This window comes from Rattus norvegicus, chromosome 17 (genome assembly GCF_036323735.1).
Source record: "Rattus norvegicus strain BN/NHsdMcwi chromosome 17, GRCr8, whole genome shotgun sequence".
Taxonomy (NCBI): Eukaryota; Metazoa; Chordata; class Mammalia; order Rodentia; family Muridae; genus Rattus; species Rattus norvegicus.
Window position 1 is genome coordinate 57074484 of NC_086035.1, and position 27193 is coordinate 57101676.

Below are 27193 nucleotides of genomic sequence, written 5' to 3' on the forward strand. Positions count from 1 at the left end.
GCCTTGAAGGCTTGAGAAAACAGCTGTTTCTTTCACTTCACCTTTAACCACAAGTCATGCACAGACACAGGGACAGCAATAAGGTCTTAGGGGCAGTCACACTGCATGAAAGCAGTAGTTCTAAAGTAGAACACTTTGATCTCTGGAAAAACTTAGTGTGATAACATCAAATGAGACATCTCATGGCTGACCATAGGATCCAAGAGGAAACAGGTCTGGATTCGCTTCTTAGTTGCCCCTCAGATAAATCTTTGGCAGCAAGCCGAGGGTACGGTTTCCTCAGAAGTTCCCTGGGGTTGTAAAGATTTGTTCTCCAGTGATTACAAAACCATGGGTTAAAGAGTACAGCTCAGGGTAGTGTACTCGCCTAGCGTGTTCAATCCCTAAACCACCAAAATGAATAAACACAAAGGCTCTATACAAACCTTTTCATCCATTAAAGTTTCTCCTTTACATTGTTTTTTACTATAATTTTATGTGTATGAGTATTTTGCCTGCATGTATATCTGTGCATCACATGCATGCCTGGTGCCTATGGAGGCCAGAAAGGAGTGCTGGATTCCCTAGAACTGGAGTTAGAGATAATGTGAGTTGCCAAGTATGTGCTGGGAATCGAATCCGGTTCCTATGGAAGTGTAGTCAGGGATCTAAACCAACCACTGAGCGAGCTATCTCTCCAACCCTAAAGTTTCTTATTAAATAGTTTCAATATTATTTTGTATGCTTTTTCAGAGAATTACTTCATATTGATGAGGATTGTAATGTCTAACTACTTAAAAATAATGTGTGAGCTGGATTCATTTATTACTAAGACAGCCTGCTCTGAGGAAGGTGAGCCTGTGTTGTTTGCTATATACCCAGACTTCATCTTCACACGTAGATATAAAGAGACTTGGGTTTCCGCTACCATCTTCCAGCTGCTGTGTCAGGGTTCCATCACTGAGATAGCTCATAAGGAGAGGGGGATGGTTTGGGCTCACTTTTTCTGTCTATGATCACTTGTCTCCATTGCCTTTGAGCTGGTGTGCACTCCATTGTGGTGGGAGAGTGTGGCAGGGGAAGCGGTGGATCTTACAGCATTGGTGAGGCTAACAGAGAAGGGATGGCTAGAGTTCAGTAGCTCCTTCCAGAACCTGCCCACCAGGATCTGACTTCTAATTGGACTCTATCTCTTAAAGGTTCTATCTACTACCCTTTGCCTCTCAACAGTACTACAGGCTGGGCACCAAGTCTTTGAGGGACATTTCTTCTCAAACCACAACAGTAACTATATAAAAGCCTGCCATGCTGGTTTTGAGGAGGAATGAAACAACGCTGATTATGTCAGTTGGTCCATGATTCCTTAGTTTCTCACTTTGTAGAGCGCAGTAAGCAGGATATCTGCTCAGCATATATGTACAGGTTTAAAACATGCCAGCTTTTAACTAAACACTTACACAAGATTTGAAATACTTTTATGACTCTGTTAGGTCACTGTTGGCCTGAACTCCACTGTCAAACAGCAGCATGCATAAAGACAAAAGAATGACTCCTCCAGTCTGCATGTCCAACAAACTTACCTCTTTGGATATAAATCAAGTTATTCTTCATGTGCCAATGCACAGATACATTTATATTAGCATACACACAAAGAATTTTGTAAAATAGTGTTGTATATTTTCAGGCAATTTTTGCTTCATTTCCGAATCCATATTCAGATGTATAATTCATGTTCATGTGAAATAACACATAGATTATGATTCAACTTTTATTAGAACATATTAAAATTGGTCAAAATATTTTCTCATTGAGACAGGGTTTCACTGTGTAGCCTAAGATTACCTCAAACTTTCCATGTAGCTCAGGCTGCCCTCAAACTTGCAATCCTTCTCTGTCAGCCTACTAAAAAATGGAACTATAGGCAAGTGTACCCATACCCAACTGAGGAAGAAGCTCTATAATACTGTACTTTTGTCCATCAATATGGCATAAAGTTTTAATATACTTAGGTATTGTGTGCTTCAAAAAAGAGTTTTTTATAAGGATATTACATAATTTTAGGTGTACCCATTTTTTGATAGTTTTGCACTTGTTTTTGCTATTGTGGAGAGGAATTTTGTCTCCATTTATATTTAAGTAGTAAATGTGGCTATGGTAGATTATTACTGGTTCTTATTTATCTATTTTTCTTGGCAATATTAAAATCTATGCTTATTCAATGTGATCTGTACTATCAGGTTTTTATTATTGTAACAAAATCCTTGAGACAGCCTATGTATGAAGAAAAGACGTTTTTGTAGCTCTTGGTTTTGGAGCTGCAAGGGCCTGATGCTGGTAATGGCCAGTTCTCCTTGCTGTCACATAATGGTGAACAGCAATGGTCAGGGGGGATGTCACATCTTACGCAGCAAGCCAGGGCAGGTTGGTGGGGTCAGACTTGGGCTTTTACAACCCAAGAACTACCAAATGACCACACAAAACTCCCTTCCTCCTTGCCAGTGCCGAGTCCTAGTGATCTATAGGCCTCTGACAAGGTCTTCCCTCTTATTGGCCATCTCATCTCCCTGGGAACCAAGTTTCTAACACAAGAAACATTGGAGGTCAAATCACACACTAGGTATAACATTTTGCAGGTTTTTTTAAAAAAAAGTTTTTATTCTTTGTGAGTTTCGCATCATGCGTCCCAGTCCTACTCATCTTGTTCCTTCATGTCTAGCCCGTCCAAATAGTGTAAGACACCACACACACACACACACACACACACACACACACACACACACACACACGTGTAGTAAAACATCTCCTCATAGAAGGTGTATGTCACAGAGTCCCACAGTACATCCCTCTGTCCATACATCTTCATTTGCGAGTGTCCATTGCAATGTGACACTATCAATGTTGGATCCTCATCAGGACTCCTCCCAGTTATTCTATTGTTACTTTGTGCCATGAGGATCCTGGAGCTCGGCTCAGCAGGATTGGCTCTTTCATGAGTCCATTTGCAGATGATGCAGATCTTAGGGCAGCCGACTCAGAGCCCTGGATCTGGGCACGGCCGGTAGCTGAGCGGGTCCTCCACACTACCTGGGCGAGCTCTCCAGCACTGTTTAGCTCAGGCAATGCTGCCAGCTGCAGGAGGCAGGGCCCACCCTCCTGCTCGCATGCCCTCGGGGCTGACTCACCTGCACCCATGCCTCCAGAGCCAGATCCACTGTGCTGCCCAGTCAAAGCATGGAGCCCACTTTCCCAAGTGCTGCAGCCTGTGAGGGTCTAGGCCAACTCTCCTGTTTGTGTAGCCTAGGACTGGCTCACCAGTGCCTTTGCCATGAAGGTCACCTCTATTATGTTGCCCAGATGAGGTACAGGGTCTGCTTTCCTGAGTGCACAGCCAATGAGGGGCCACTCTCATGCCCTTGGGGTCAGCTCTCCCAACTACCACAGGTGTTGAGGGAGAAAGGGAAACAGGTATCACCCTTGAAGCCATGTCACCTCCTGGCAGGGCCAGCTCTCCCACACTATTATCTCGTGGCTGATTCACCCCTGCCCTTCCTTCAGGGCAAGCCCTACTGTGCTGCCCAACTGAGGTAAGGGGCCCAAATCTCCAAGTACTGCAGTGACTCCAAGGCCAACTCTCCCTGTAACTTTAATTTTTTTAAATGCCTATTTTTCATGATAGTTCTTAAATGGTTTAATCTCCTTTTAGCCCACTACCCACCAGAGGTAGTAGGAAAGAAAGGATACAGGGGAACTGGGCCTGTTTAGAAAGGTTTTTTTTTTTTTTTTTTGGAATAACTCTCATCTGTGCTGTTTACACGTTAGCCACGGCAGCTCGATCCACTCACACTTTATGGATACACCAGTAGTCCCATTCAGTAGAGTTAGGATAGCATCAGCAGTGGTGACACTAACAGAGACACCCAGGCTTCAGCCTTGGCACAAGTTAGAAAGAAGGGCCAAGAGGGACACCAAGAAAAGTTCTCAAGCTCTGCTTCTCTCAGAGAAGTGAAGATTAGCAAAGACTCAAGACCCACAAGCATTGCACAGCTAGCTCTATAAGCAAGCCAAGCCCTGTCTCTCTCACCGTCAGTTGAGTCCTTTTTATACTCTCTCCAAATATCACATATCCTCCACATGTCTTGCCTCAACACATGCATCTGTCTCAGTTGACATCGCTCTGCCAATCAGCCTGAGTCCATGGAAGTGGTAAGAAACTGGAGCCCACCACCAGATGTTTTTTGGTGCATTTCTCTCTACACGATGTAAGGTGGACCAATACACGTGTGTTGTGGTAGAAGAATCCTTAGCGAAGAATCCTTCATGATGTGTCCTTTCACATGCTTGCTTTAGCCTTTCTCTTGTCTGTTTCAGTTGAATGTTCCTTTATGTGTTTACCCCAGCAAAACACCATCCAACCAACTTTCCAAAGAACCCTTAAGTTTCTACCTCATCTCCCAACTGCCACAGTTGGCAAGAGTGTAGTGGGTAAGGCATCACTCCTGCACCCACGCCACCTCACAGCAGATGGGCAAATGAGTGACAGGGCCAGCTCTCCCAGCCTGGCTCACCTAAGTCTCTACAACCAGGGTCAGTTCTGCTGTGCTGTAGAGGTGAGTGGCAGGGTCTACTCTCCCAAGTGCTGCCATGGGTAAGAGATGTGACCAGCTCCCCAGGGCTGCAGCTAGTGAGGGAAGGGCCAGCTCTACACAGCCCCTGAACATCCACATGGTCCCCAACAGCTGTCCTGATCAGGGACACTCCATATTCTATCGTGGTAATATGAGTTACCCCTGCTGCTATGTAACTACGGACCCAGATATGGCCTTCAGTGGCAGCTCGGGCTGGGACCTCACCACAACCCCAAGGGTGGGTTTGGCCACTCACAGCAGGCTCCTCCTCTCCATCCTCGAGTCTCCAGTTCCATCTCTCTTCCTAAGGCTCAAGCTGCCCTGCTTCTCTTTCTCTCCCATATGACCACCACATTCTCTCACACTGTGGCAGCTCCTTCCCAGGCTGGCCACATGGTTGGTGGGTCTGTGGGTGACATAGCAATCGGCAGTTAGAGAACTGTCGGTCTGTCTTCCTCCTCCCCAGCTGTGATGCCTGGATTTGATTTGACTTGGATTTTTATGTGTCCTTGGCATAAAACAGCTTTGGCCACATGCCAAGTATCAAGCCAGGATGAACAAGGGACTGCCATCTGCTCTGCCCATGACTGATATAAGAACATTCCACCAAGATGTCCCTTTGCCCATTGGTGGGGTTGGGGGTGAGCTTCCTTTCTCCATTTAGGCTGGTCACATGACTGAGAGGACACAAAATAACACAAAGCAGAAATTTCGGATTCAGTTGTTGGTTACACCGAGTCTCTGACATCAAAGTGTTCAGGTGAGGATCCCTCCCTCAGCCTAGTTTCTAGAATAACAGGAGCTGCAAAGCAGACTGGGGCTGAGCCCTGGCTCCCAACATGAAGAACCATGAAAACCTTCATAGCTTAGCTTACATTCAAGCTACCATGTAAGTTGCTGGATTAGGTACTACACATTGGTTGGAGACAAACCTCTATAGTCAGCAAAAGCCATAGCCAGATGTCATTGTCAGCATGTTTGAGCTGGTTCCCTGGCTCTCCATCTCCACAGTGACGATCTGACTGGGCCCATATGTAACCTGGACAAACTGTGGACAGCAGCAGTACGGTGGGCTTGGGATACCTATATTTCACAGCAAATTGCAAGCAAGCCTGTTCTTTGGCCCAGAGGTGAAGATAACCTCGTCCATCAAAATTGCTAACCTGAGTACATTTCAGGCGGGAAAGGATTAGGCTCTTAAATGTTTAGCACACCTAACAAAACCTACAGAAGAGTGGGAGACCTGTGGAGCATCAGTTCTCACGCCCTGTTAATAAGAATGAGTGTTTGCTCTGGTGAGCCACTGTAAAACTAGAGAATTTTAGTTATACATCAAAGTTGCAATCATGAATTTAAAAAAATCCACTGTCATTTATATTTTTAGCTTACATTTTGACACCTTCCCCAATTCCCTTAATTAAAAACAAAACAAAACAAACTAAACGAAACAAACAAATAAAAACAACAGAACAAAAGTAAGTGTTCTAATATATTTTGGGGGTGGGGGTTCTTTATCTTCTGCAAAAAGTGTGAACTGTGTATTGTTTTCCAGGATTTATGTTGTTATTGATTTATGGCCTTTTTTAAGTGGCTAAAATCTCCAACACTAATTTTGAGTGAGAGTAAATATTCCACTAACGAAGTCACTCTTTATTCTAAATGTATTTGACACTGTGCTGTGGTGTCTAGCTGAAGCTCTGAGAGTCACATGTTTTTGCACAGACGTTTAGTTCTCTAGTTCATCTGTGTGCAGGTGTTATGGGGAGATCACAGGCTGGCTGCTGATTGTAAAAGAAGAGGAGAGGGGAGAGGGGAGAGGAGACAAGGAGACGGGGAGGGGGATCTGCATGTATATATGTATATACGTGTATTATAGTCTGTGGGTAATGGGCATACCAATCTATTTCCCAGAACTGCAAAGACAACTTGCAGAAGTTAATTCCTTGAACCAAATGCGGTGGTCTGCCCTCATAATCCCAACACCTGAGGAGCTAAGATAGAATGCACACAAGTTTGAGGCCAGCTTGGGATACACAGCAAGAACCCAAGTCATAGATAAGACTACTCATCCATGATAAGCAGATACCAGGAAGTTATGAGCTTTAGATCCTACACAGTTGGCTTATTGAAGGGGTTTGTTCAACGCTCCTTTTACCAGTTCTGAGATGCCTGTGAAGGGACAGAAGCACTACCTGCACCCATGTGGTGTCAGCCCCTCATCCTGTGGTTTCAGGGCTGTGCTGCTTGCTACACAGCTTTCTTCAAACAAAAACAACACCTCAACTTTTTGTTATTTTGATTTTTGTTTGGCTGTTTTTTAAAATGGTGCACTTTTCACTGGAATTAAAAGCATAGATCAAAGGAAAAAATTCTGTCAAGAAAATATTGGAAAATTACTTCCAGCAGTTCCCAGGGTTAAAGTGGAACTTGACACTTAGGGTTGTGATATTCGGGCAGATCCAGCTTTGCTGTTTTGATCACTTTCTCACAGTTTGTAAGGATTACTGAGCTTCAGGAAGAGTACTGATAGAAAAGAGGGTGGAAGAAGACAAGACCGGAGTGCTGGAGAAATGTCAGCCACTGCCTGCATCCCACAGCCACAACTTTTCTGTTTTGAAAATAAGTCATTGCAGGTGTTCTTATCTTGATTTCTTGCTGAAGATTGCTCGTCATGTTCAGAGGTTACCAGAAATTGCAGTGCACTGAAGGCTCATTTATTTCTTACAAAATGGTGCTAACTAACCCCTGTCCTCTTAAACATAAAACAGCTGCTACCCTGGTAGCCTGTGAATCCTCACAGACAGAATCCTAGGCTCTCTGGGTGCTTGTATTACACAATTGGCGATAACAATCTGCCATCAGGGTGACAGGGAGGCCAAGTGTGCTTCAGTGCAAATATTTTCTCTATTTATATAAAAAGTTAAAACTTTATCTTGACAATAATGCATGATTGAATTTAAAAACCACTGAATTTTGGTGCCATTTCAAGCACCTTGACTTCCATTGCTGTCTCTGTCTCTGTCTGTCTCTGTCTGTCTCTGTCTGTCTCTGTCTCTGTCTCTGTCTCTCTCTCTGTGTGTGTGTGTGTGTGTGTGTGTGTGTGTGTGTGTGTGTAATTTAAATACTACTTCTGAGTTAGAGTAACTTGTTTACTGATAGACTAGCTGAGTGGTCCAAAGGAAATCCCTAAACACAGCAAGTTCAGAAAAAAAAGCGCAGACTTTCAAATTGTATTAAATTTTACCAGTTCTTATTTTTGCAGTTAAAGTTTATAATGTCCTCATGTCTTATTTGTCAGGATGAGAATGATTCCAACTTTGCCTATGAATATTTCAGTGTCTGAGGTATATGAAGATAGGTATTTTACATGACCTTTCAATTTTCAAACAGACAATGCTTTAAAAAAATCTTACTTTCATATCACTGTATTACCAGAAAAAGATGGTTTTATTCTTCTTTCCCTTAAACTTTCTTGTAGAAAATCCACTCAGTTCCTAGAAAAATAAATTCATCTGTTTTTGACAATGCTAGTAGTTATTGTCCTGCTAAGGTAAGTCACTGAAAGAGAAAGCAGTGGATATTTCACGTTTTCCTAGGGTGAGCCCCACATCATCCCCAGAGAGATTTTCCAGAAGATCGGTTCTCATCCTGTGAAGTGTTTAGTCTTTGAAGAGAAAAATTATTCAAAGGAACCCTAGTGTTATAAATCACCAACTTGAATATTCCAATAAGTACAAATCTCATATTAAAATAGCCTCCCAAGGCTCCAAAGACAGAGTTTAAAGGCCTCATGTTGAATCGTAACATTCTATAATTATATAAATAAGCAGAAGTAAAAATAATTATTTAATTATTAAAAAGTTTTATCTGCAAGGAATAAAATTAAATGCCCCGTAATCCTTAATTAATACCTTTAGAATCCCATCCTCCGTCATGAGAATTAACTTTGCAGTTTGACATTTTACAGTGTGAAAAAGTGAGATAACAACAAGTCTCTTGGGAAGAAGAAGACGACTCTAGGCAATTCTGCTTAATCCGGTCCTTCTTCATCGTGTTCCACTCTGTCCCTGAAGTTACTAGTGCTCCCCCCCAACCCCAGCACTCCCGTTTCCTCTTTCCATTTTTTATAAGCAGAACCAATTTTAAAGATCTACGGCTTGGATTTTATTTTGCCACAAAAAATGTACTTGGATTTGTTACTGGTCAATCTGAAAGTTCATAATTCAAAGCAAAAATGTTGACTATCAACAATACATAATATTTTAGATATGACACCATGAACTATATCTAGTATAAATTTATAAATGTTTATTCCTTATAATAATGGCCAGTTCATTTTCAAGTTTATTCCTTCATTCTTTCATTAACTCATTGGCTCATTCATTTTTCTTTTTTTTTTTTTATTCTTTTTTTTTTTTCAGAGCTGGGGACTGAACCCAGGGCCTTGCGCTTGCTAGGCAAGTGCTCTACCACTCAGCTAAATCCCCAACCCCTCATTCATTTTTCTAAATTGTAATGGGATCTACTAGGTGTTGGGCATCCCTGCCTGGGCATCCTGACTAGCAGGAGGGCAGATGGGAAAAGGCTTCGAAGTTTCGATGCTTCTTAAATAAAGAGTCATATAGTCCTAGCTTAGAGTAGTAACACACACCTGTGATTCCAATATTCAGGTGACAGAGACTGAAGGATTGCCAAGTTCAAGCCTTGCCTGAGCCACAATAGGAAGGCCCTGTGATAAATAGAAACCTGGATTGTAACTGTGGAGCATGCTCAGGTAGCATGTGGGAGGCATGAGGTCAGCCACAGCACTGCCACGCCACAGGGAGAGGAAAGCAAACAAGCAAACAGCAAAAGAAACCTTTCCAGAGGAAATAACTGTTCATGGCTGTTAAACAGGAGAATGAGTGGAGGCAAGGTCATGTGAGGGAAACTGGGAGATGTGCAACTATACATCTGTGACTTGCTGAAGGGCAGCCGATGGTGACAAAGGAGAAAGACATGGAACATAGCCAACCTTTCTGTGCCAAGCATAGGAGTTAAAGCTGTCTGTTGGCAAGGGATTTTGAACAGAGGAATGACATAATCAGCTTTGCACGGAGAGCAGGTAAGTTTCCCCAAGGAAAAGTCCTAGAACTTGGAGATTTGCATGCAGCAGATTAGAGAGGGAATTAGCTTCATGTGGAAGGGAAGTCAGGAGGAACAGTCAGGTGCAGCAAGCTCCCATCAGAAGCACAACTCACTCCCATGGGCTGTCCATGCTGCACCCACTGTTCAGAGATGTAACACCCTGGGGTCAGCTGCCACACCTTACCTCAACACTGAAAGAGGTTTCTGGATGTCTGCAATTACTAAAGAGTGTTATCCTAGGCAAGGTGGTTTCATACATTGAAGGTGATGCCTACAGAGGGACTCAACTGTGAGTTATCAACACGTAACAGTTCTAGCAGCCAAATGACCATTCCCATCTTAACTAGCAACTGATCAGCCATTGAGGAATCTGCTGCAGGAAATTGGTCCCTTTCTAATTTAATGTGGTTTTTTTCTTTTCTTTTTTTGGTTGTTTTTTTTTTTTTGTCTAAATTTGAGCATTATAAGGATCATCTGCAGAGAGGAGAGATCACATGGGATTTTGTGAAAATGGATGATATCCAAGATGACAACACAGTGTGTGGTCATCCATCAGAGGAAAGATAGTCTGAAGAAAGCTGGACAAGTGGCCATCCAGCGGTGGGGGAAAGGGCAATTTGATGCGGATTGGAATATGTGTGGTTGCTTTGGTGAGAAGTGTCCTCATAGGTTCATGTGTTTTAACACTCTGTCTCTGGTTGGTGGTATTGTCAGGAAAAAATGGAACCTATAGGAGGTGGAGCTCAGCTAGAGGAAGTCTGACCCTGGCATGGGATTGAGGATTTAGAGCTTGATTCTACTTCCTCTGCTTTCTGTTCTCACAGGCTTCTGTATTCTCTCTGTCTCTCTCACTCTGCAGTCCTGTGTCATGAAACTCTGAACCCTTAGGTTAGTCTAAACTGTTTGGTAGAAGCCTAGAATTAGCAATATAAGAGCTGAGAGACTGACAAGGCCAGCCTTAGTGTGGATGAGATTACTTAGGGCAAGAACTCTCATATATCACCCGTAAGAACACAAACTGTACAGTGACTTGGCAAAAGTCATTTTGCAAGTTGTATAAAGTTAAAGATGTACTATGAAATCGAGCCCCAGTACAAGGCATTTACTAAATTTACTATATTATTTGCTAAATTTTACTAAGTATACTATTGAACAAAATACAGAAGTGGACTCCAAACTTTATAGCTTAATTTATAACAGACAAAACCTGGAAACTCTACTGCCTGTATATTTGACAGTCAAATTTCTATCAGCAAATATTCAAATAAAAACATTTTGATGTAGTCATATTATTGTGAGATGCTCAGCAATAAGAAAGTTTTGGGGTTGGGGATTTAGCTCAGTGGTAGAGCGCTTGCCTAGGAAGCGCAAGGCCCTGGGTTTGGTCCCCAGCCCCGAAAAAAAGAACCAAAAAAAAAAAAAAAAAAAAAAGAAAGTTTTGAACACCTGACATGTCTCCAAAAATATATTGTGTTAAATCCCAGACACAGAAGATGACATCTACGTGACTCCACTTCAATAAAAAAACAGGAGAATCTGGACTTGGAATGGGGAAGAATTTCACAACAGAAGTATCAAGGAGCCTTTTTAATGATGGGGCTATTCTACAGTCTATATCACAACTGTATGATGAATAAGTGGCAATATATTGAAATTCGATGATATAATTATGTGTGAATTGTATAGTATCTAATGTGTATATGCACAATCGTGTGTGTGTGTGTGTGTGTGTGTGTGTGTGTAAATGTACATGCCTGTGGAGGTCAGGGGTCTACATAAGATACCCCCCTCAATTACATACTATCTTATTTTTTTTCTATATGTGCAATCCTCTCTGTTAGATACTTTTTTTTTTTTTTGCCAGTGGAATTTTTTTCCCATCTTTATTAACTTGAGTACTTCTTATTTACATTTTGATTGTTATTCCCTTTCCCCGTTTTCAGGCCAACAACCCCCTAAGCCCTCCCCCTCCCCTTCTCTATGGGTGTTCCCCTCACCATCCTCCCCCCAATCTGCCCTCCCCCCACCGATCACCTTCACTGGGGGTTCAGTCTTGGCAGGACCAAGGGCTTCCCCTTCCACTGGTGCTCTTACTAGGCTATTCATTGCTACCTATGAGGTTGGAGCCCAGGGTCAGTCCATGTATAGTCTTTAGGTAGTGGCTTAGTCCCTGGAAACTCTGGTTGCTTGGCATTGTGGTTCATATGGGGTCTGGAGCCCCCTCAAGCTCTTCTAGTCCTTTCACTGATTCCATCAACGGGGGTCCCGCTCTCAGTTCAGTGGTTTGCTGCTGGCATTCGCCTATGTATTTGCTGTATTCTGGCTGTGCCTCTCAGGAGAGATCTACATTGGTTCCTGTCGGCCTGCACATCTTTGCTTCATCCATCTTGTCTAATTGGATGGCTGTATATGTATGGGCCACATGTGGGGCAGGCTCTGAATGGGTGTTCCTTCTGTGTCTGTTTTAATCTTTGCCTCTCTATTCCCTGCCAAGGGTATTCTTGTTCCCCTTTTAAAGAAGGAGTGAAGCATTCACATTTTGATCATCCGTCTTGAGTTTCATTTGTTCTAGGCATCTAGGGTAATTCAAGCATTTGGGCTAATAGCCACTTCTCAATGAGTGCATACCATGTGTGTTTTTCTGTGATTGGGTTACCTCACTCAGGATGATATTTTCCAGTTCCAACCATTTGCCTACGAAATTCATAAAGTCATTGTTTTTGATAGCTGAGTAATATTCGATTGTGTAGATGTACCACACATTCCTCTGTTGAAGGGCGTCTGGGTTCTTTCCAGCTTCTGGCTATTATAAATAAGGCTGTGATGAACATAGTGGAGCACGTGTCTTTTTATATGTTGGGGCATCTTTTGGGTATATGCCCAAGAGAGGTATAGCTGGATCCTCAGGCAGTTCAATGTCCAATTGTCTGAGGAACCTCCAGACTGATTTCCAGAATGGTTGTACCAGTCTGCAATCCCACCAACAATGGAGGAGTGTTCCTCTTTCTCCACATCCTCGCCAGCATCTGCTGTCCCCTGAGTTTTGATCTTAGCCATTTTCACTGGTGTGAGGTGAAATCGCAGGGTATTTTTGATTTGCATTTCCCTTATGACTAAAGATGTTGAACATTTCTTTAGGTGTTTCTCAGCCATTCGGCATTCCTCAGCTGTGAATTCTTTGTTTAGCTCTGAACCCCATTTTTTAATAGGGTTATTTGTCTCCCTGTGGTCTAACTTCTTGAGTTCTTTGTATATTTTGGATATGAGCCCTCTATTTGTTGTAGGATTGGTAAAGATCTTTTTCCAATCTGTTGGTTGCCATTTTGTCCTAACAACAGTGTCCTTTGCCTTACAGAAGCTTTGCAGTTTTATGAGATCCCATTTGTTGATTCTTGATCTTAGAGCATAAGCCATTGGTGTTTTGTTCAGGAAATTTTCTCCAGTGCCCATGTGTTTGAGATTCTTCCCCACTTTTTCTTCTATTAGTTTGAGTGTATCTGGTTTGATGTGGAGGTCCTTGATCCACTTGGACTTAAGCTTTGTACAGGGTGATAAGCATGGATCGATCTGCATTCTTCTACATGTTGACCTCCAGTTGAACCAGCACCATTTGCTGAAAATGCTATCTTTTATCCATTTGATGGTTTTGGCTCCTTTGTCAAAAATCAAGTGACCATAGGTGTGTGGGTTCATTTCTGGGTCTTCAATTCTGTTCCACTGGTCTATCTGTCTGTCTCTGTACCAATACCATGCAGTTTTTATCACTATTGCTCTGTAATACTGCTTGAGTTCAGGGATAGTGATTCCCCCTGAAGTCCTATTATTGTTGAGGATAGTTTTAGCTATCCTGGGTTTTTTGTTATTCTAGATGAATTTGCAAATTGTTCTAACTCTTTGAAGAATTGGATTGGTATTTTGATGGGGATTGCATTGAATTTGTAGATCGCTTTTGGTAAAATGGCCATTTTTACTGTATTAATCCTGCCAATCCATAAGCATGGGAGATCTTTCCATCTTCTGAGGTTCTTCAATTTCTTTCTTCAGAGTCTTGAAGTTCTTATTGTACAGATCTTTTACTTGCTTGGTTAAAGTGACACCGAGGTACTTTATATTATTTGGGTCTATTATGAAGGGTGTCGTTTCCCTAATTTCTTTCTCGGCTTGTTTCTCTTTTGTGTAGAGGAAGGCTACTGATTTATTTGAGTTAATTTTATACCCAGCCACTTTGCTGAAGTTGTTTATCAGCTTTAGTAGTTCTCTGGTAGAACTTTTGGGATCACTTAAATATACTATCATATCATCTGCAAATAGTGATATTTTGACTTCTTTTCTGATCTCTATCCCCTTGACCTCCTTTTGTTGTCTGATTGCTCTGGCTAGAACTTCAAGAACTATATTGAATAAGTAGGGAGAGAGTGGGCAGCCTTGTCTAGTCCCTGATTTTAGTGGGATTGCTTCAAGTTTCTCTCCATTTAGTTTAATGTTAGCAACTGGTTTGCTGTATATGGCTTTTACTGTGTTTAGGTATGGGCCTTGAATTCCTATTCTTTCCAGGACTTTTATCATGAAGGGGTGTTGAATTTTGTCAAATGCTTTCTCAGCATCTAATGGAATGATCATGTGGTTTTGTTCTTTCAGTTTGTTTATATAATGGATTAAGTTGATGGTTTTCCATATATTAAACCATCCGTGCATGCCTGGGATGAAGCCTACTTGATCATGGTGGATGATTGTTTTGATGTGCTCTTGGATTCGGTTTCCTAGAATTTTATTGAGCATTTTTGCATCGATATTCATAAGGGAAATTGGTCTGAAGTTCTTTCTTTGTTGGGTCTTTGTGTGGTTTAGGTATAAGAGTAATTGTGGCTTCATAGAAGGAATTCGGTAGTGCTCCATCTGTTTCAATTTTGTGGAATAGTTTGGATAATATTGGTATGAGGTCTTCTATGAAAGTCTGATAGAATTCTGCACTGAACCCATCTGGACCTGGGCTCTTTTTGGTTGGGAGACCTTTAATGACTGCTTCTATTTCCTTAGGAGTTATGGGGTTCTTTAACTGGTTTATCTGTTCCTGATTTAACTTCGGTACCTGGTATCAGTCTAGGAAATTGTCCATTTCCTGCAGATTTTCAAGTTTTGTTGAATATAGGCTTTTATAGTAAGATCTGATGATTTTTTTAATTTCCTCTGAATCTGTAGTTATGTCTCCCTTTTCATTTCTGATTTTGTTAATTTGGACACACTCTCTGTGTCCTCTCGTTAGTCTGGCTAAGTGTTTATCTATTTTGTTGATTTTCTCAAAGAGTCAACTTTTGGTTCTGTTGATTCTTTCCATGGTCCTTTTTGTTTCTACTTGGTTGATTTCAGCTCTGAGTTTGATTATTTCCTGCCTTCTACTCCTCCTGGGTGTATTTGCTTCTTTTTGTTCTAGAGCTTTTAGGTGTGCTGTCAAGCTGCTGACATATGCTCTTTACTGTTTCTTTCTGCAGGCACTCAGCACTATGAGTTTTCATTGTGTCCCATAAGTTTGGGTATGTTGTACCTTCATTTTCATTAAATTCTAAAAAGTCTTTAATTTCTTTATTTCTTCCTTGAGCAGGTTATCATTGAGTAGAGCACTGTTCAATTTCCCCGTATATGTGGGCATTCTTCCCTTATTTTTATTGAAGACCAGTTTTAGGACGTGGTGGTCCGATAGCACGCATGGGTTTATTTCTATCTTTCTGTACCTGTTGAGGCCCGTTTTTTGACCAATTATATGGTCAATTTTGGAGAAAGTGCCATGAGGAGCTGAGAAGAAGGTATATCCTTTTGCTTTAGGATAGAATGATCTATAAATATCTGTTAAGTCCATTTGGCTCATGACTTCTCTTAGTCTGTCTATGTCTCTGTTTAATTTCTGTTTCCATGATCTGTCCATTGATGAGAGTGGGGTGTTGAAATCTCCTACTATCATTGTGTGAGGTGCAATGTGTGTTTTGAGCTTTAGTAAGGTTTCTTTTACGTATGCAGGTGCCCTTGTATTTGGGGCATAGTTATTTAGGATTGAGAGTTCATCTTGGTGGATATTTCCTTTGATGAATATGAAATGTCCTTCCTTATCTTTTTTGATGAATTTTAGTTGAAAATTGATTTTATTTGATATTAGAATGGCTACTCCATCTTCCTTCTTCTGACCATTTGCTTGGAAAGTTGTTTTCCAGCCTTTCATTCTGAGGTAGTGTCTGTCTTTGTCCTGAGGTGTGTTTCCTGTAGGCAGCAGAATGCAGGGTCCTCGTTGCATATCCAGTTTGTTAATCTATGTCTTTTTATAGGGGAGTTGAGGCCATTGATGTTGAGAGATATTAAGGAATAGTGATTATTGCTTCCTATTATATTCATATTTGGATATGAGGTTATGTTTGTGTGCTTTTCTTCTGTTTTGTTGCCAAGACGATTAGTTTCTTGCTTCTTCTAGGGTATAGCTTGCCTCCTTATGTTGGGCTTTACCCTTTATTATCCTTTGTAGTGCTGGATTTGTAGAAAGATATTGTGTAAATTTGGTTTTGTCATGGAATATCTTGGTTTCTCCATCTATGTTAATTGAGAGTTTTGCAGGATACAGTAACCTGGGCTGGCATTTGTGTTCTCTTAGGGTCTGTATGACATCTGTCCAGGATCTTCTGGCTTTCATAGTCTCTGGCGAAAAGTCTGGTGTGATTCTGATAGGTCTGCCTTTATATGTTACTTGACCTTTTTCCCTTACTGCTTTTAATATTCTTTATTTTGTGCGTTTGGTGTTTTGACTATTATGTGACGGGAGGTGTTTCTTTTCTGGTCCAATCTATTTGGAGTTCTGTAGGCTTCTTATATGCCGATGGGTATCTCTTTTTTTTAGGTTAGGGAAGTTTTTTTCTATGATTTTGTTGAAGATATTTACTGGTCCTTTGAGCTGGGAGTCTTCACTCTCTTCTATACCTATTATCCTTAGGTTTGATCTTCTCATTGAGTCCTGGATTTCCTGTATGTTTTGGACCAGTAGCTTTTTCTGCTTTACATTATCTTTGACAGTTGAGTCAATGATTTCTATGGAATCTTCTGCTCCTGAGATTCTCTCTTCCATCTCTTGTAATCTGTTGGTGAATCTCGTATCTACAGCTCCTTGTCTCTTCTTTTGGTTTTCTATATCCAGGGTTGTTTCCATGTGTTCTTTCTTGATTGCTTCTATTTCCATTTTTAATTCCTTCAACTGTTTGATTGTGTTTTCCTGGAATTCTTTCAGGGATTTTTGTGATTCCTCTCTGTAGCTTCTACTTGTTTATGTTTTCCTGTGTTTCTCTAAGAGAGTTCTTCATGTCTTTCTTGAAGTCCTCCAGGATCATGATCAAATATGATTTCGAAACTAGATCTTGCTTTTCTGGTGTGTTTGGATATTCAGTGTTTGCTTTGGTGGGAGAATTGGACTCCGATAATGCCATGTAGTCTTGGTTTCTGTTGCTTGGGTTCCTGCGCTTGCTTCTAGCTATCAGATTATCTCTAGTGTTACTTTGTTCTGCTATTTCTGACAGTGGCTAGACTGTCCTATAAGCCTGTGTGTCAGGAGTGCTGTAGACCTGTTTTCCTGTTTTCTTTCAGCCAGTTATGGGGACAGAGTGTTCTGCTTTCAGGCGTGTAGTTTTTCCTATCTACAGGTCTTCAGCTGTTCCTGTGGGCCTGTGTCTGGAGGCGTGTCTGCCTCTCTGAAGGTTTAGCTCTCCCTCCCACGGGATTTGGGTGCAGAGAACTGTTTATCCAGTAGGTCCCTTCAGGTTCTGGAGGTGTCTCAGACGCAGCGGTCCTGCTGCTCCTGGGCCCTCCTCTATGGGAACCCAGTGGCCGTATACAGTTTCCTCTTGGGCCAGGGATGTGGGCAGGGGTGGGCAGTGTTGGTGGTCTCTTCCGCTCTGCAGCCTCAGGAGTGCCCACCTGACCAGGCGGTGAGGTCTCTCTCCCACGGGGTTTGGGAGCAGAGGGCTGCTGTGGGCTGGGATCCGCGGGTTTGGGACTCCAGGTAAACACCATAAGTGCCCGGTCCGAGAAGAATTTTGCATCTGTGTGTCCTGAGTTCACCAGGCAGGTCTCTTGCAGCAGAAAAGTTGGTCTTACCTGTGGTCCCGAGGCTCAAGTTTGCTCGTGGGGTGCTGCCTATGAGCTCTCTGCGGCGGCGGCAATCAGGAAGATCTGCGCCGCCCTTTCCGGGAGCTTCCCTGCACCAGCTGAACCCCATTTTTAATAGGGTTATTTGTCTCCCTGCAGTCTAACTTCTTGAGTTCTTTGTATATTTTGGATATAAGCTCTCTATCTGTTGTAGGATTGGTAAAGATCTTTTCCGAATCTGTGGGTTGCCATTTTATCCTAACAACAGTGTCCTTTGCCTTACAGAAGCTTTGCAGTTTTATGAGATCACATATGTTGATTCTTGCTCTTAGAGCATAAGCCATTGGTGTTTTGTTCAGGAAATTTTCTCCAGTGCCCATGTGTTCGAGATGCTTCCCCACTTTTTCTTCTATTAGTTTGAGTGTATCTGGTTTGATCCACTTGGACTTAAGCTTTGTACAGGATAATAAGCATGGATTGATCTGCATTCTTCTACATGCTGACCTCTAGTTGAACCAGCACCATTTGCTGAAAATGCTATCTTTTTCCCATTGGATAGTTTTGGCTCCTTTGTCAAAACTCAATTGACCATAGGTGTGTGGGTTCATTTCTGGGTCTTCAATTCTGTTCCACTGGTCTATCTGTCTGTCTCTGTACCAATACCCTGCAGTTTTTATCACTATTGTTCTGTAATACTGCGTGAGTTCAGAGATAGTGATTCCCCCAGAAATCCTTTTATTGTTGAGGATAGTTTTAGCTATCCTGGGCTTTTTTTTTTGTTATTCCAGATGATTTTGCAAATTATCTCTGTCTAACTCTCTGAAGAATTGGATTGGTATTTTGATGGGGACTGCATTGAATCTGTAGATCGCTTTTGGTAAAATGGCCATTTTTACTATATTAATCCTGCCAATCCATGAGCATGGGAGATCTTTCCATCTTCTGAGATCTTCAATTTCTTTCTTCAGAGGCTTGAAGATCTTATCATACAGATCTTTCACTTACTTGGTTAAAGTCACACCGAGGTATTTTATATCATTTGGGACTATTATGAAGGGTGTCGTTTCCCTAATTTTTTTCTCGGCTTGTTTCTCTTTCGGTAGAGGAAGGCTACTGATTTATACCCAGCCACTTTGCTGAAAGTGTGTATCAGGTTTAGTAGCTCTCTGGTGGAACTTTTGGGATCACTTAAATATACTATCATATCATCTGCAAATAGTGATATTTTGTCTTCTTCTTTTCCATTCTGTATCCCTTTGATCTCATTTTGTTATCTGATTGCTCTGGCTTGAACTTCAAGAACTATATTGAATAAGTAGGGAGAGAGTGGGCAGCCTTGTCTAGTCCCTGATTTTAGTGGGATTGCTTCAAGTTTCTCTCCATTTAGTTTAATGTCAGCTACTGGTTTGCTGTGTATGACTTTTACTATGTTTAGGTATGGGCCTTGAATTCCTATTCTTTCCAGGACTTTTATCATGAAGGGGTGTTGAATTTTGTCAAATGCTTTCTCAGCATCTAATTAAATGATCATGTGGTTTTTATTTTTCAGTTTGTTTATATAATGGATTAAGTTGATGGTTTTCCATATATTAAACCATTTCTGCATGCCTGGGATGAAGCCTACTTGATCATGGTGGATGATTGTTTTGATGTGCTCTTGAATTCGGTTTGCCAGAATTTTATTGATTATTTTTGCATCAATATTCATAAGGGAAATTGGTCTGAAGTTCTTTCTTTGTTGGGTCTTTGTGTGGTTTAGGTATAAGAGTAATTGTGGCTTCATAGAAGGAATTCAGTAGTGCTCCATCTGTTTCAATTTTGTGGAATAGTTTGAATAGCATTGGTATGAGGTCTTTTATGAAGGTCTCTTAGAATTCTGCACTGAACCCATCTGGACCTGGGCTCTTTTAGGTTGGGAGACCTTTAATGACTGCTTCTATTTCTTTAGGAGTTATGGGGTTGTTTAAATGGTTTATCTGTTCCTGATTTAACTTCGGTACCTGGTATCAGTCTAGGAAATTGTCCATTTCCTGCAGATTTTCAAGTTTTGTTGAATATAGGCTTTTGTAGTAGGATCTGATGATTTTTGAATTTCCTCTGATTCTGTAGTTATGTCTCCCTTTTCATTTCTGATTTTGTTAATTTGGACACACTCTTTGTGTCCTCTAGTTAGTCTGGCTAAGTGTTTATCTATTTTGTTGATTTTCTCAAAGAACCAACTTTTGGTTCTGTTGATTCTTTCTATGGTCCTTTTTGTTTCTACTTGGTTGATTTCAGCTGTGAGTTTGATTATTTCCTGCCTTCTTCTCCTCCTGGGTGTATTTGCTTCTTTTTGTTCTAGAGCTTTTAGATGTGCTGTCAAGCTGATGACATATACTCTCTCCTGTTTCTTTCTGCAGGCACTCAGAGCTATGAGTTCCTCTTAGCACAGCTTTCATTGTATTCCATAAGTTTGGGTATGTTGTACCTTCATTTTCATTAAATTCTAAGAAGACTTTAATTTCTTTATTTCTTCTTTGACCAGGTTATCACTGAGTAGAGCACTGCTCAATTTCCATGTATATGTGGGCGTTCTTCCCTCATTGTTGTTGAAGACCAGCTTTTGCCCTTGGTGGTCTGATATGATGCATGGGATATTTTCTATCTTTCTGTATCTGTTGATGCCTGTTTTATGACCAATTATATGGTCAATTTTGGAGAAAGTGCCATGAGGTGGTGAGAAGAAGGTATATCCTTTTGTTTTAGGATAGTATGTTCTATAAATATCTGTTAAGTCCATTTGGTTCATGACTTCTCTTAGACTGTCTATGTCTCTTTTTAATTTCTGTTTCCATGATCTGTCCATTGATGAGAGTGGGGTTTTGAAATAGCCTACTATTATTGTGTGAGGTGCAATGTGTGCTTTAACTTTAGTAAGGTTTCGCTTATGTATGTAGGTGCCCTTGTATTTGGAGCATAGATATTTAGGATTGAGAGTTCATCTTGTTGGATTTCTCCTTTGAAGAATATGAAGTGTCCTTCCTTATCTTTTTTGATGACTTTTGGTTGAAAATAGATTTTATTCGATATTAGAATGGTTACTCCAGCTTGCTTCTTCAAACCATTTGCTTGGAAAGTTTTTTCCAGCCTTTCATTCTGAGGTAGTGTCTGTCTTTGTCTCTGAGGTGTGTTTCCTATAAGCAGCAGAATGCAAGGTCCTAATTGCGTATCCAGTTTGTTAATCTGTGTCTTTTTTATTGGGGAATTCAGTCCATTGATGTTGAGAGATATTAAGGAATAGTGATTGTTGCTTCTTGTTATATTCGTATTTGGATGTGAGATTATGTGTGTGTGCTTTTCTTCTCTTTGTCTTGTTGCAAGACGATTGGTTTCTTGCTTTTTCTAAGGTGTAGCTTGCCTCCTTATGTTGGACTTTACCATTTATTATCCTTTGTAGCGCTGGATTTGTAGAAAGATATTGTGTAAATTTTGTTTTGTCATGGAATATCTTGGTTTCTCCATCTATGTTAATTGAGAGTTTTGCTGGATACAGTAACCTAGGCTGGCCTTTGTGTTCTCTTAGGGTCTGTATGACATCTGTCCAGGATCTTCTAATTTTCATAGTCTCTGGTGTGAATTCTGGTGTAATTCTGATAAGTCTGCCTTTATATGTTACTTGACATTTTTCCCTTACTGCTTTTAATATTCTTTCTTTGTTTTATGCATTTGGTGTTTTCACTATTATGTGACGAGAGGAGTTTCTTTTCTGGTCCAATCTATTTGGAATTCTGTAGGCTTCTTGTATATTTATGGGCATCCCTTTCTTTAGGTTAGGGAAGTTTTCTTCTATGATTTTGTTGAAGATATTTACTGGTCCTTTGAGCTGGGAGTCTTCATTCTCTTCTATACCTATTATCCTTAGGTTTGATCTTCTCATTGTGTCCTGGATTTCCTGTATGTTTTGGACCAGTAGCTTTTTCCATTTTCCATTATTTTTAACAGTTGTGTCGATAATTTCTATGGAGTCTTCTACTCCTGAGATTCTCTCTTCTATCTCTTGTATTCTGTTGGTGATGCTTGTAACTGCGGCTCCTTGTCTCTTCCTTTGGTTTTCTATATCTAGGGTTGTTTCCCTTTGTGCTTTCTTAATTGCTTCTATTTCCATTTTTAATTCCTTCACCTGTTTGATTGTGTTTTCCTGGAATTCTTTCAGGGATTTTTGTGATTCCTCTCTATAGGCTTCTACTTGTTTATTTATGTTTTCCTGCATTTCTCTAAGGGAGTTCTTCCTGTCTTCTTGAAGTCCTCCAGCATCATGATCAAATATGATTTTAAATGTAGATCTTGCTTTTCTGGTGTTTTTGGATATTCAGTGTTTGCTTTGGTGGGAGAACTGGGCTCCGATGATGCCATGTATTCTTGGTTTCTGTTGCTTGGGTTCCTGTGCTTGCCTCTCACCATCAGGTTGTCTCTGGTGTTACCTTGTTCTGCTCTTTCTGACAGTGGCTAGACTGTCCTATAGGCCTGTGTGTCAGGAGTGTTGTAGACCTGTTTTCCTGTTTTCTTTCAGCCAGTTATGGGAACAGAGTGTTTTGCTGTCAGGTGTGTAGTCTTTCCTGTCTACTGGTCTTCAGCTGTTCCTGTGGGCGTGTGTCCTGAGTCCACCAGGTAGGTCACTTGGAGCAGAAAAGTTGGTCTTTCCTCTGGTCCCCGGCCTGAAGTTGCTCCTGAGGGGCTGTGTTTCAGCTCTTTGTGAGGGCGGCAACCAGAAGTGCCTGCTCTGCCTTTTCTTGGGCCCCTGTGCACAGGGGTCTCAGATGGCGTTAGGTGTTTTCCTCTAGTGTCAGAAATGTGGGCAGAGTGTAGTCCCTTCTGGCTTCCCAGGAGTGTCTGCCCCTCTGAAGGTTTAGTTCTCCCTCCCATGGGATTTGGGTGTAGGGAGCTGTTGACCAGGTCTCTTCAGATCCGGGAGGTGTCTGGACCACAGGGTCCTGCAGTTTGAGTCTTAAACATTTCTTTAGGTGCTTCTCAGCCATTCAATATTCCTCTGTTGTGAATTCTCAGTTTAGTTTTATATCCCAATTTTTGATTGGATTGTTTGATTTTTTTGGTCATTAGCTTCTTGAGTTCTTTATGTATTTTGGATATTACCCTGTATTAGATGTGGGGTTAGTGAAGATTCTTTTCACAATCTGTAGTTTGCTGGTTTGTCTTATTGACTATGTCCTTTGTCTGACATAAGCTTTCCAGTTTCATGAGGTACTGTTTATCAATTCCTGATATTAGTGCCTGAGTCATTGGAAATTTCCCCCTGTGCCAATAAGATCAAGGATCTTTCCCACTGTCTTCTTCTATTAGATTCAGTGTATCTGGTTTTATGTTGAGGTCCTTGATCTGCTTGAACTTGAGCTTTGTGCATGGTGACAAATATGGGTCTATTTTCACTTTTCTACATACACAAAGCCAGCTTTCTTTTTTCCATTATATAGTTTTGGTTTCTCTGTCAAAGAACAAATGTGTGTAAATGTGTAATTTTATTTCTGGGTCTTCAATTCTATTCCATTGGTCAACCTGTCCGTCTCTGTACCAATAGTTGTTATCACTATTGCTCTGCAGTAGAGCTTGAGGTCAGGGATGGTGATTCCCCCAGTCATTCTTTTATAGTTATGAATTGTTTTCTCTATTCTGGGTTTTTTCCCTTTCCAGATGAATTTGAAAATTGCTCTTTCCATGTCTTTGAAGAACTGTGTTGGGATTTTGATGAAGATTGCATTGAATCTGTAGATTGCCTTCAGTAAGGATGACCATTTTTACTATGTTAATTCTGCCAATCCATAAGCATAGGAGATCTCTCCATTTTCTGAGATCTTCCTCAATATCTTTCTTGAGAGAATTGAAGTTCTTACCATACAGATCTTTCACATTTTGGTTAGAGTTACCCCCAAGATATTTTACATTATCTGTGGCTATTGTGAAGGGAGTTCTTTCCCTAATATCTTTTTCAAACTGTTTATCATTTGTATAAAGGAAGGCTACTGATTTATTTGAGTTAACTTTATATCTGGCCACTTTGCTTAAAGTTGTTTATCAGCTGTAGAAGTTCTCTGGTAGAATTTTTTGGGTGACTTATGTATAATATATCATCTGCAAATAGTGATACCTTTAGTTCTTCTTTGCCAATTTGTAACCCCTTGATCTCTATTGTCTTATTGTTCAAGCTAGCACTTCAAGTACTGAATTGAATAGATAAGGGGAGAGTGGGCATCCTTGTCTTTTTCCTGATTTTAGTGGGATTGCTTCAAGTATCTCTCCATTTAGTTTGATATTGCCTGTTGGTTTGCAGTAAATTGCTTTTATTATGTTTATGTATGGGCCTTGAGTTCCTGATCTCTTTGTATTTTGTCAAATGCTTTTACTGCATCTAAGGAGATGATCATGTGATTCTTTTTCTTTGAATTTGTTTTATATGGTGGATTATGTTAATGGATTTTCATATATTGAACAAACCTTGCATCCATGGGATGATGCCTACTTGATCCTGATGGTGTTCATTTTGAAGTATTCTTGGATGCGATTTTCAAGAATTTTATTGAATATTTTTACATTGATACTCACAAGTGAGATTGGTCTGAAGCTCAATTTTTGGTAGGGTCCTTGTGTGGTTTAGGTATCAGAGTAATTGTGGCTTCATAGAATGAATTAGGTAGTGTTTCTTCTGTTTCTATTTTACGAAATAGTTTGAGGAATATTGGTATTTGGTCTTCTTTGAAAGTCTGGTAGAATTCTAAACTAAATCCATCTGGCCCTGGGCTTGTTTTGCTTGGGAGGGTTTTTAATGACTATTTCCTTATGAGATATGGGCCTGTTTAGAAAGTTTACCTGCTCTTGATTTAACTTTTGTATGTGGTATTGTTCTAGAAAACCATCCATTTCATCTAGATTTTTCAGTTTTGTTGAGTATAGGCTTTTTTAGTAGGATCTGATTTTTTTTTAATTTCTTCCATTTCTGTTATTATATCTCCCTTTTCACTTATAAGTTTTTTAATTTGGATATTGCCTCTGGGCCCTTCAGTTAGTTTGGCTAGGGGTTTATCTATTTTGTTGATTCTGTCAAAGGACCAGCATTTGGTTTTCCTGTTTCTTTGTATTATTCTCTTTGTTTCTATTTGGTTGATTTCATTCTGAGTTTGACTATGTCCTGCTGCGTACTCCTCTTGGGTGAGTTTGATTCTTTTTCTTCTAGAGCTCTCAGCTGTGCTGCTAAATTGCTAGTGTAAGATCTCTCCAGTTTCTCTACCAGTGTACCTGGTGTTATGAATTTTTCTCTTAGAATTGCTTTCATTGTGTCCCATAAGTTTGGTATGATGTGTCAACGTTTTTGTTAAATTCCAAGAAGTCTTTAATTTTTTTCTTTATTTAATCTCTGACCAAATTATCATTGAGTAGTTGTTTCCACATCTATGTGGGATTTCTGCTGCTTTTGCTGTTATTGAAGACCAGCTTTAGGCCATGGTGGTCTGATAGGATGCATGGGATTATTTCAATCTTCTTGTGCCTGTTGTGGGTTGTTTTGTGATCAATTATATGGTCAATTTTGGAGAAGGTACCATGAGGTGCTTAAAAGAAGGTATATTCTTTTCTTTTAGGGTAAAATGTTCTGTAGATATGTTAAATCCATTTGGTTCATAACCTCTATTAGTTTCACTGTGTCTCTGTTTAGTTTCTGTTTCAATTACTTGTCCATTCATGAGAGTAGGGTGTTAAAGTCTCCTACTAATATTTCGTAGGGTTCAATGTGTATTTTGAGCTTTAGTAAAGTTTCTTTTATGAATGTGGGTGCCTTTGCATGGGACACAGATGTTCAGAATTGATACTTGGTGGATTTTCCCTTTGATGAATATGAAGTGTCATTCCTCATCCCACTTGATAACTTTTGGTTGAAAGTTTATTTTATTGGATATTAGGATGGCTACTCCGGTTTGTTTCTTGGGACCATTTGCTTTGTAGACCTTTTTCTATCCTTTTACTCTGAGATAGCATCTGTATTTTTTATTGCAGTGTGTTTGTTGTATGTAGTAAATGCTGGATCTTGTTTACATATCCAATCTGTTAGCCTATGTCTTTTTATAGGTGATTTGAGTCCATTAATATTAAGAGGTATTAAAGACAGATGACTGTTGGTTCCTGTTATATTTATTTTTGTAGGTGGCTTTATGTCCTTGTGCTTCTCTCCTATTGGCTTGTGAGATGAGATACTTAATATCTTGTGTTTTCTTTGGTGTAGGTATTTTCCTTGTGTTGGAATTTTCCTTCTAGGATTCTCTGTAGGGCTAGATTGGTAGAGAAATACTGTTTCAATTTGGTTTTGTCTTGGAATATTTTGGTTTCTTCATTTATGTTGATTGAGAGTTTTGCTGGATATAATAGCCTGGGCTGAAATTTGTGTTCTCTCAGAGTCTGCATGACCTCTGACCAGCTCTTCTGGCTTCCAAAGTCTCTGTTGAGAAGCCTGGTGTAATTCTGATAGCTCTGCCTTTGTATGTTACTTGGCCCTTTTTCCTTTCAGCCTTTAATATTCTCTCTTTGTTTTGCATGTTTAGTGCTTTATTACATGATGAGAAGATTTTCTTTTCTGGTCCAATTTGTTTGGTGTTCTGTAGGCTTCTTATACATTTTTGGCCATCTCTTTCTTTAGGTTGGGGAAGTTTTCTTCTATGATTTTGTTGAAGATGTTTTCAGGTCCTTTGAGCTGAGAATCTTCGTTCTCTATACCAATTATTCTTAGATTTGGTCTTTTCACTGTGTCCTGAATTTCCTGGATGTTTTAGGTTAGGAGTCTTTTATGTTTTGAATTTTCTTTGACCATTGAGTTAATCTCTTCTAAAGTATCTTCTACACCTGAGATTCTCAGTCTTCTATCTCTTGCATTCTGTTGGTGATGCATGCATCTATGACTCCTGATCCCTTTATCTCCAGGGTTGTCTTTGTGCTTTCTTTATTGTTTCTGTGTCCATTTTTTGTTGTTGTTGTTCTTTTTTTCGGAGCTGGGGACTGAACCCAGGGCCTTGCGTTTCCTAGGCAAGCGCTCTACCACTGAGCTAAATCCCCAACCCCCTGTGTCCATTTTTAAATCCTGGATTTTTTTTTAATTCCTTCACCTGTTTCATTGTGTTTTCCTGTATTTCTTTAAGGTATTTATTTGTTTCCTGTTTAAGGGCTTCTGCCTGGTTACCTGTGTTTTTCTGTATTTCTTTCGGTGAGCTATTTATATCCTCCTTTAAAAAGTCTATTATCTTCATGAGATATGATTTTAGGTCAGCTTCCTGATTTTCAGGTGTATTCAGGGCTTTCTATGGTAGGAGAACTGG

General features: G+C 40.4%; 1 long non-coding RNA gene and 1 other non-coding gene across 2 annotated transcripts in view; both read right to left on the minus strand.

Annotated features, from left to right (window-relative positions):
• Positions 1-27193, minus strand: part of LOC108348574 (uncharacterized) — a 64217-nt gene that overhangs the window by 17103 nt on the left and 19921 nt on the right. The window lies entirely within an intron of this gene.
• On the minus strand, positions 5104-5241 carry LOC120097983 (small nucleolar RNA SNORA48). The gene has a single exon (XR_005495936.1). It is a non-coding gene; the product is annotated as a small nucleolar RNA SNORA48 (small nucleolar RNA).